The sequence below is a fragment of the Enhydra lutris genome, unplaced genomic scaffold (genome assembly GCF_002288905.1).
Source record: "Enhydra lutris kenyoni isolate GAN:26980312 unplaced genomic scaffold, ASM228890v2 scaffoldscaffold96, whole genome shotgun sequence".
In the NCBI taxonomy this organism is placed as follows: Eukaryota; Metazoa; Chordata; class Mammalia; order Carnivora; family Mustelidae; genus Enhydra; species Enhydra lutris.
The window spans coordinates 3,188,748-3,195,621 of record NW_019154180.1 but is presented as its reverse complement, the minus strand read 5'-3'; positions in this window follow the sequence as shown (position 1 = coordinate 3,195,621).

The window sequence follows — 6,874 nt, the reverse complement described above, 5'->3', positions numbered from 1 at the left end:
CTGAGATCATGACCTGAGCTGAAGGCAGAGGCTTAACCCACTGAGCCCCCCAGGCGCTCCTATTTCACAGGCATTAATGAGCTTATTTTAAAAATAAACAAAATGTAAGCGGGCCTTGAATGGACAAATTTTATGGGTAGTGGATAATCTGATGCTCTGCATCTGTATTAAAAAAAAAACAACCGGGGCGCCTGGGTGGCTCAGTGGGTTAAGCCTCTGCCTTCGGCTCAGGTCATGATCCCAGAGTCGTGGGATCAAGCCCCACATCAGGCTCTCTGCTCGGCAGGGAGCCTGCTTCCCCCGCCCTCTCTCTGCCTGCCTCTCTGCCTACTTGTGATCTCTCTCTCTCTGTCAAATAAATAAATTAAATCTTAAAAAAAAAAAAAAAAAAAAACAATGGAAAAGGAAATACCCATGTTCCCAGGAGCCAAGGTAAGTTCTCCTACAGAGCGCGAGAAGCCCCCCGGGTCCGCATTTGCTTGCCTCATGCCATCAACGGGCTTCCAGTGTGGCCAAATGGAACAGCAGGGACAGTCCCTTACACATGCTGTCGACTGAGCTTTGACAGAGGAGCAAAGGCAATTCAGTGGAGAAAGGGGCAATTTGTTCAACAAATGGTGTGGGAACACCTTGGACATCCACATGCAACTAAATGAACCTGGACATGGACCTCACACACTTCACAGAAATTAACTCAAAATAGATCATAGACGGAAACATAGAACGCGAAACTATAAAATCCCAGAAGATGATAACCTAGGGGAAAGCCTAAATGACCTTGGGTTTGGCGATGACTTCTTTGGATACAAAGTTTCTGGTGCCTTTGGAGTGGGCAAACTCAATGTTTGAGGAGAGGTTGGACAGAGTTTCTGGGCCACGGTCCAGCCTCAGCTTCCCTGAGAGATTCCTTCCGGGGAAGCCAGTGGGCAAGGTCATGAGTGACTGCTGGGAAACAGGGCTCCCCAGATGGGCATCTGGCATGGTGGGGATGTGGACCAACAGCCACATCCAGGGGAAAAATAAAAGAGTGAGCTCCTGACCTCTTCGTGCAATCAAGGCTGGGGTGAAGTAGAAGCCTTCCATAGGGCGATGCAGTGTCCTCAGGAGATCCAAGCTTCAGGGCATGGACGGAAGGCAGCACAGAGTCATGACAGGACCAGCCGGATAAGAACCCAGGTAAAGCCCACCTTGGCATTTGTCTTCGGGCTAAACAATGTTACAATGGCCATGACAGTCATGGTGGAGACAGCCCTCCTGCTATGCTGGAGTGGTCCCCAGTCTCTTCCTCCTTGCTGAGCTCAGATCAAAGTAGCTACCCCTGGATCGACTGACTGTCTCTCTCTTTTTTTTTAAAGATTTATTTATTTATTTGACAGACAGAAATTACGAGGAGGCAGAGAGGCAGGCAGAGAGAGAGGAGGAAGCAGGCTCCCTGCTGAGCAGAAAGCCCTATGCGGGGCTCCATCCCAGGACCCCGGAATTGTGACCTGAGCTGAAGGCAGAGGCTTTAACCCACTGAGCCACCCAGGCGCCCCCCAAAGATTTTATTTATTTACTTGACAGAGAGACAAACAGCAAGAGAGGGAGAGAAAGAGAACAGAAGCAGGGGGAGTCAGAGAGGGAGAAGCAGGCTTCCCGCTGAGCAGGGAGCCGGACATGGGGCTCCATCCCAGCACCCCTGGATCATGACCTGAGCCGAAGGTAGAGGCCCAACCACTGAGCCACCCAGGTGCCTCTTTTTTCTTTTTTTTTAATTGAAGTATTTTTATTTTATGTATAATGAGTTAGCATTAAGGTAGATATCTTGAATATCTGCAGATAAGGTAGGTCTCTTGGATGACCTTTTCAAGGAAGTTCACATAATCCAACTTAATGAAGCCTGTGTTCTTCGTGTACTGATGGAGACAGTGGGGGCAAACATTGACGCCGTTTTTCCAGATCAGACCGTGCTGGGTTAAGCAGATTCCCTCGGATGGTTCCAGTAGAGTTGCTGGTGACCCATCTCGCTCTCGGAGGCAAAGAAGAAAAGGGCTGTTGGGATTTTCTTTTTTTTTTTCTTTTCTTTTTTTTTTTCTTTTCTTTTTTTTTTTTTTTATTTTTTTTTATTTTTGATTTCAAAAAGAAACAGACATTAACTCAGGCAAGAAAAGGGGTGTATTTGGCATGATGCTGAGTAGATCACTGAAATGGTGACTTGTTTGATCGAGCAGGTCTTGGGATGCACAGGCGTGACCTGTTTTGCACAGGGCCCAGAGCAAGGAAGTGTCCCGCCGAAGGACCTGAAGGCTGGCGGGGATCTGTCCATGGTAGATAACGATGCTGCCAAGAGTCCGTGGGAAGCCTCTATAGAAGGATCCAAGCACAGACCCGTGAGGGTCTGGAGCAAGGCCGGAGTCCTGCAGCAGAGCTTCTTACTATTCAAAACGCAGCTGCCGTTGCGCTGCTGGGCTTTGGTACAGACGTGGAAGCCCACCACGGGACATCCAGTACCCATGTGACTGTGGCTGCCCATCATGAGCTAAGTATTGGCAGACTCACCAAGTCATGTGGCCAGGCAGGCACAGAAGCAAGATGGTGAAGATGGCACCTTCAGGACCAGGCCCATCTGGAATCAGAGAGAGGCTCAAATCCAGACCCCAGGTCACCTGCCTCCATCACGCTGGTACTCCCCCTCAACTAGCTCATATCTGTGAACTCCTGAGCGGTGCGAGAGGGAGTCACTGCGACTGACCAAGGATAGGGAAACGCTTAGACCTGGCTCATTGGTGGGTCATCTTATTACGTTGGTACTAGGAAAAACAGACTACTGCCTAGCTCCAGTCCCACTCAGGGTGATGACAGAGAAATCCTCCCAGTGAGCAGTACACTTGATTTTCCACTTGGTAGAGAGAGAAATGGCCTGAGATAAAGATGTCCATGAAAAATGACTTGGAAGATTGGTCAGGGACCCAGGAGGCATCAGATTGGAAGGTCAGTAAAAAACGTTCTGTACCCAGTGGCGGTGTGTGGTGGGAGTTTGCTAGAGCACCAAGCAATTCCTGTCCACCGTGCAGTGTTCGAAAATTTAGATAGATTCTGACTATGTAGCATTCGTCCTTTTAAGACCTCACCCCACCTCAGACACCAGTCTCAAATCCAGGTCATTTTTTGTTTTTTTTGTCTTTAAGATTTTATACATTTATTTGACACAGAGAAAGAAAGCACACAAGCAGGGAAAGAGGCAGAGGGAGAAGGAGAAACAGTCTCCCTGCTGAACAAGGAGCCCGACTTGGGCTCCATCCTAGGACCCCGAGACCATGATTGGAGCCAAAGGCAGATGCCCCACCGACTGAGTCACCCAGGCACCCCTCAAATTCAGGTTGTTGCTTGTACCTCTTACCAACTGGCTATAAATCAGAGGTTCCCAAGACCCCCTCTGTAGGTTGGATTAATGTGTGGGAGCAGCTCAAAGGATGCAGAGACACTTACTAGATCATTGGTTTATTATAACTCGGGAACAGCCTGATAGACAAGGCATGGGGGAAAGGCACAGAGCTTCCATGTTCTTTCCAGGCACGCCACTCTCCCGTACCTCCAACCCAGGTCTCCAAACCCTGTTCTTTTTGGGTATTAAAGGAGGCTTCATTACACAGGCACGCTTTTTTAAAAAGATTTTATTTACTTATTTGACAGAGAGAGAGTGAGCCAGAGAGCGGGGCACAGGAGCAGAGGCAGAGGGAGAGGGAGAAGCACACTCCCCACTGAGCTGGGAGTCTGCCACGGGCCTCAATCCCAGGACCCCACATTCGGGAGCTGAGCGGAAGGCAGATGCTTAAGGGACTGAGCCCCCCAGGTGCGCCCACGAAGGCATGATTAGTCAGCTCACTGGCCATCAGCCATCGATTCCACCTTCGGCCCCTCCTCCCTCTGTGGACCTCAGGAAAGGAGAACTGAAAGTTCCAACCTTCTAATTATTCATTTGGTTCTCCTGGCAACCAGCCCCCATCCTTAGGTGTGGTCCCAAAGTCACCTCATTCACATAACAAAAGACACGTTCATTGCTCTCCTCACAGGAAATTCCAAGCATTTCAGGAGCTCTGGGCCAAAAACAGGGACAAAGACCAAATATATACACTTTTTTCATTATAAATCACAATGCTACAGTCAGAGACCAGAAGTTTTGGAGAGGTGCGTGGAGACATCTAATGTGCCTAGGGCAGTGCATAAAAAGGGACGTGGATTCCTGTGTCTCTGCCAGTGGCCCCCAGCAAAATGGGAACTCCACCTCAACCACCCCGCAAAGAGAGGGAACCCTGTGGTGGGGCTCAGCCGGCTTCTCCCCACAGCGGCAACGGCTCCGTGAAGGCAGTGGTCTTGGTGCAAGGGCTGGAGGTTCTGCACAAGCCCGGAAGGAAGAGTTTTCTTCCACCAAGGATGATCTCGATACTGCCACTACTGAATGCCTAACCGAGCCAGCAGAGAGATCAATGCTGAGCAATTGGTATGATGCCCGTTTCTCAAAAGGACCAGCCAGCCATTTGGTAGCAGGAAGGTTACATCAGGATTCCTCCCACGCTGGGGGTGGGGGGCAAATTAGTCACACTTAGGATGTGGATTTGCCTTCCCTATGCGCAGCACCTCTGCGAGCAATCCATCCGAGGGCGCACACAGCCCCTGATGGACTGACATGCTGTGCCACACAACACTGCTTCAGGGCGAGAGATTCACGGTGAAGTGTTCTGTTGAACTTGAAACAGAAGTTAGCATCTGGCCCACCTAGGCTCCTTGTGCCCGTGGACCATCCAGCCAAGAAAAGATTGTTATACTGGTGGGGCAGCTGACCCGGGGGGACATCAGGAGTGGCACTGCTGCTCTCTAAGGACAGCAAAAAGAATGCCTGCAACCGAGAACATTCGATCGGGTGTCTTTGTGTTTCGTAAACAGACACACAACTGTGGCCTGACAAGGAAGGTTGAGACCTATGCGGGATGAAGACCCAGTTGAAGCCTCCAGGAAAAACACCTAGACCAGTGATGCTTTCCAGGGACGAGGGAAATTCAGAACTGGTGATGGAGGTATAGTCAATCGTAAAATGGCCACAGAGTCCTAACCATTCGCGTGTTCGGAGACATTCCTATGCATTATGACTTTGTCACTCCTCCCATCAAGAAGTGGTCTATGCAGTCCTTGAATCTGGACTTTGCTTTGTGCGGTGAGTAGAATGATGTCCTCCAAAATGTTCAAGTCCCAATCTCTGGTATCTGTGAATGCGATCTTATTTGGAATTAGACTCCTTGCAGACGTAATCATGTCAAGAGGAGGTCATGCTGGAGGAGGGTAAGCCCTAAGTCCAATGGGCCGTGTCCTTATAGAACAAAGGAAAATTGGAAACACAGAGGAGACACGAGGGGAAGAAGGCCATGTGAGGACATGCAAAAACTGGAGTGACAAGGAACAGCCAAGGAACAGCAAAGATTGCTGGGAGCCACCAAGAACCTAGGAAGAGGTAAAGAAGGATCCTCCCCCAGAGCCTTCAGAGGGAGCATGGCCCTACCAACACCTTGATTTTGGACGTGGAACCTCCACGACTGTGGAAAAGCACCTTTCCGTTGTTTTAAGCCACCAGGTTTGTGGTCCTTCAGCATGGCAGTACCTTCTTTGGGTTTGGGGTAGACAATTCTGAGATGCCCTCTATCCACCTCCCAGCAAGGTCAAGTCTCAGCAGCTCGGAGTGCCCACCAGCTTGAGAATGTACCTTTGAACTGGCTTTCATCCCGAGACCACTGTCCAGCACAAGGAACCTGTACACCAGCCCTTGTCTCAAGGTCTGCTTTTCCACTCATTTCTTCTGCAGACTGGGAGCAGGCCCACCATTCCTGATTCCCAGCCTCTCACCCAGCAGTCAGGGCGGGGAAGGGCTTTGGAGGGGCCTTCCCCAACCGCCGCTGTCTAATTAAACAGCTCCTAGTGGTTAATGATTCGTCATTTGCTAAAGCCTGGAAATGAAGCGTGCGGCAATTTAATCAAGTGAACTTCAGCCGGGGGGGCCTGGGCTCAGCAATTCTCCCGGGCACCCCATGGGAAACCAGTTCTCAGTCTGATGCTGCTTTCCAGGCACAGGCCTTCCCTCTCCAGGCCTGTCCGAGAGGAGAGGGCAGGCTGTGGGGGAGAAGGAGATGGAGGGAACGTCAAAGCGGGGTGCCTGAGCGTGGGCTGGGTGTGAGACACAGGTAGGCAGCAGACCCGGGTGGGCCAGCCCTGCACATGCGCAAGGGTCCTAGGGCACCCCAAGCCATGTGGCATGGCGGGCTCTCCACCACCTCTTCTTTTTATCTTATTTTAACAAAGGTGTCCGTTTAAACGACAGCGGGGGAACGGCCGAGTCGAAGGGGAGAAGCAGTTATTAAAGGGAAGTCGGAGGGAGGGGCAGAGGTAGTCGGGCTGCAGCGTGGAGGCCCTGGGAACCGGGCTGAGACCGCGACCCCCTCCCGAGGCCCCGAGCTCTCTGGGGGATCCCGGGGGACGCTTTTCCAAGCCGGACTCCTGCCTCCTGGGCCTGCAGCGCCTCGGCGGCACGTCCAGAGCCGAGAGCCGGGAGACTCGACGCCGGCGGGAGCGGGACGTCAGCCCCCCGCCCCCCAGCCGAGGCCCCGCCCCCAGCTCTCCGCGCCCGCTCCCGCGGCCCCCGCAGCTCGCGCTTGCACCCCGCCCAGCTCCCCTCCCCCGCGCGCGTGCCGCCCCGTCCCCGCGCCCCTCCCCCCCCCGCCGCCGCCGCCGGCGCGCGCGCGTGCCCGTCGTCCCGGGCGGGAGCCGGAGACTGCGGGGCCGACTGCGGGCCAGAGAGCGGGCGCCGGGAGCGCTGGGAGCGCAGCCGGGCGAGGCGGGAGCGTGGGCG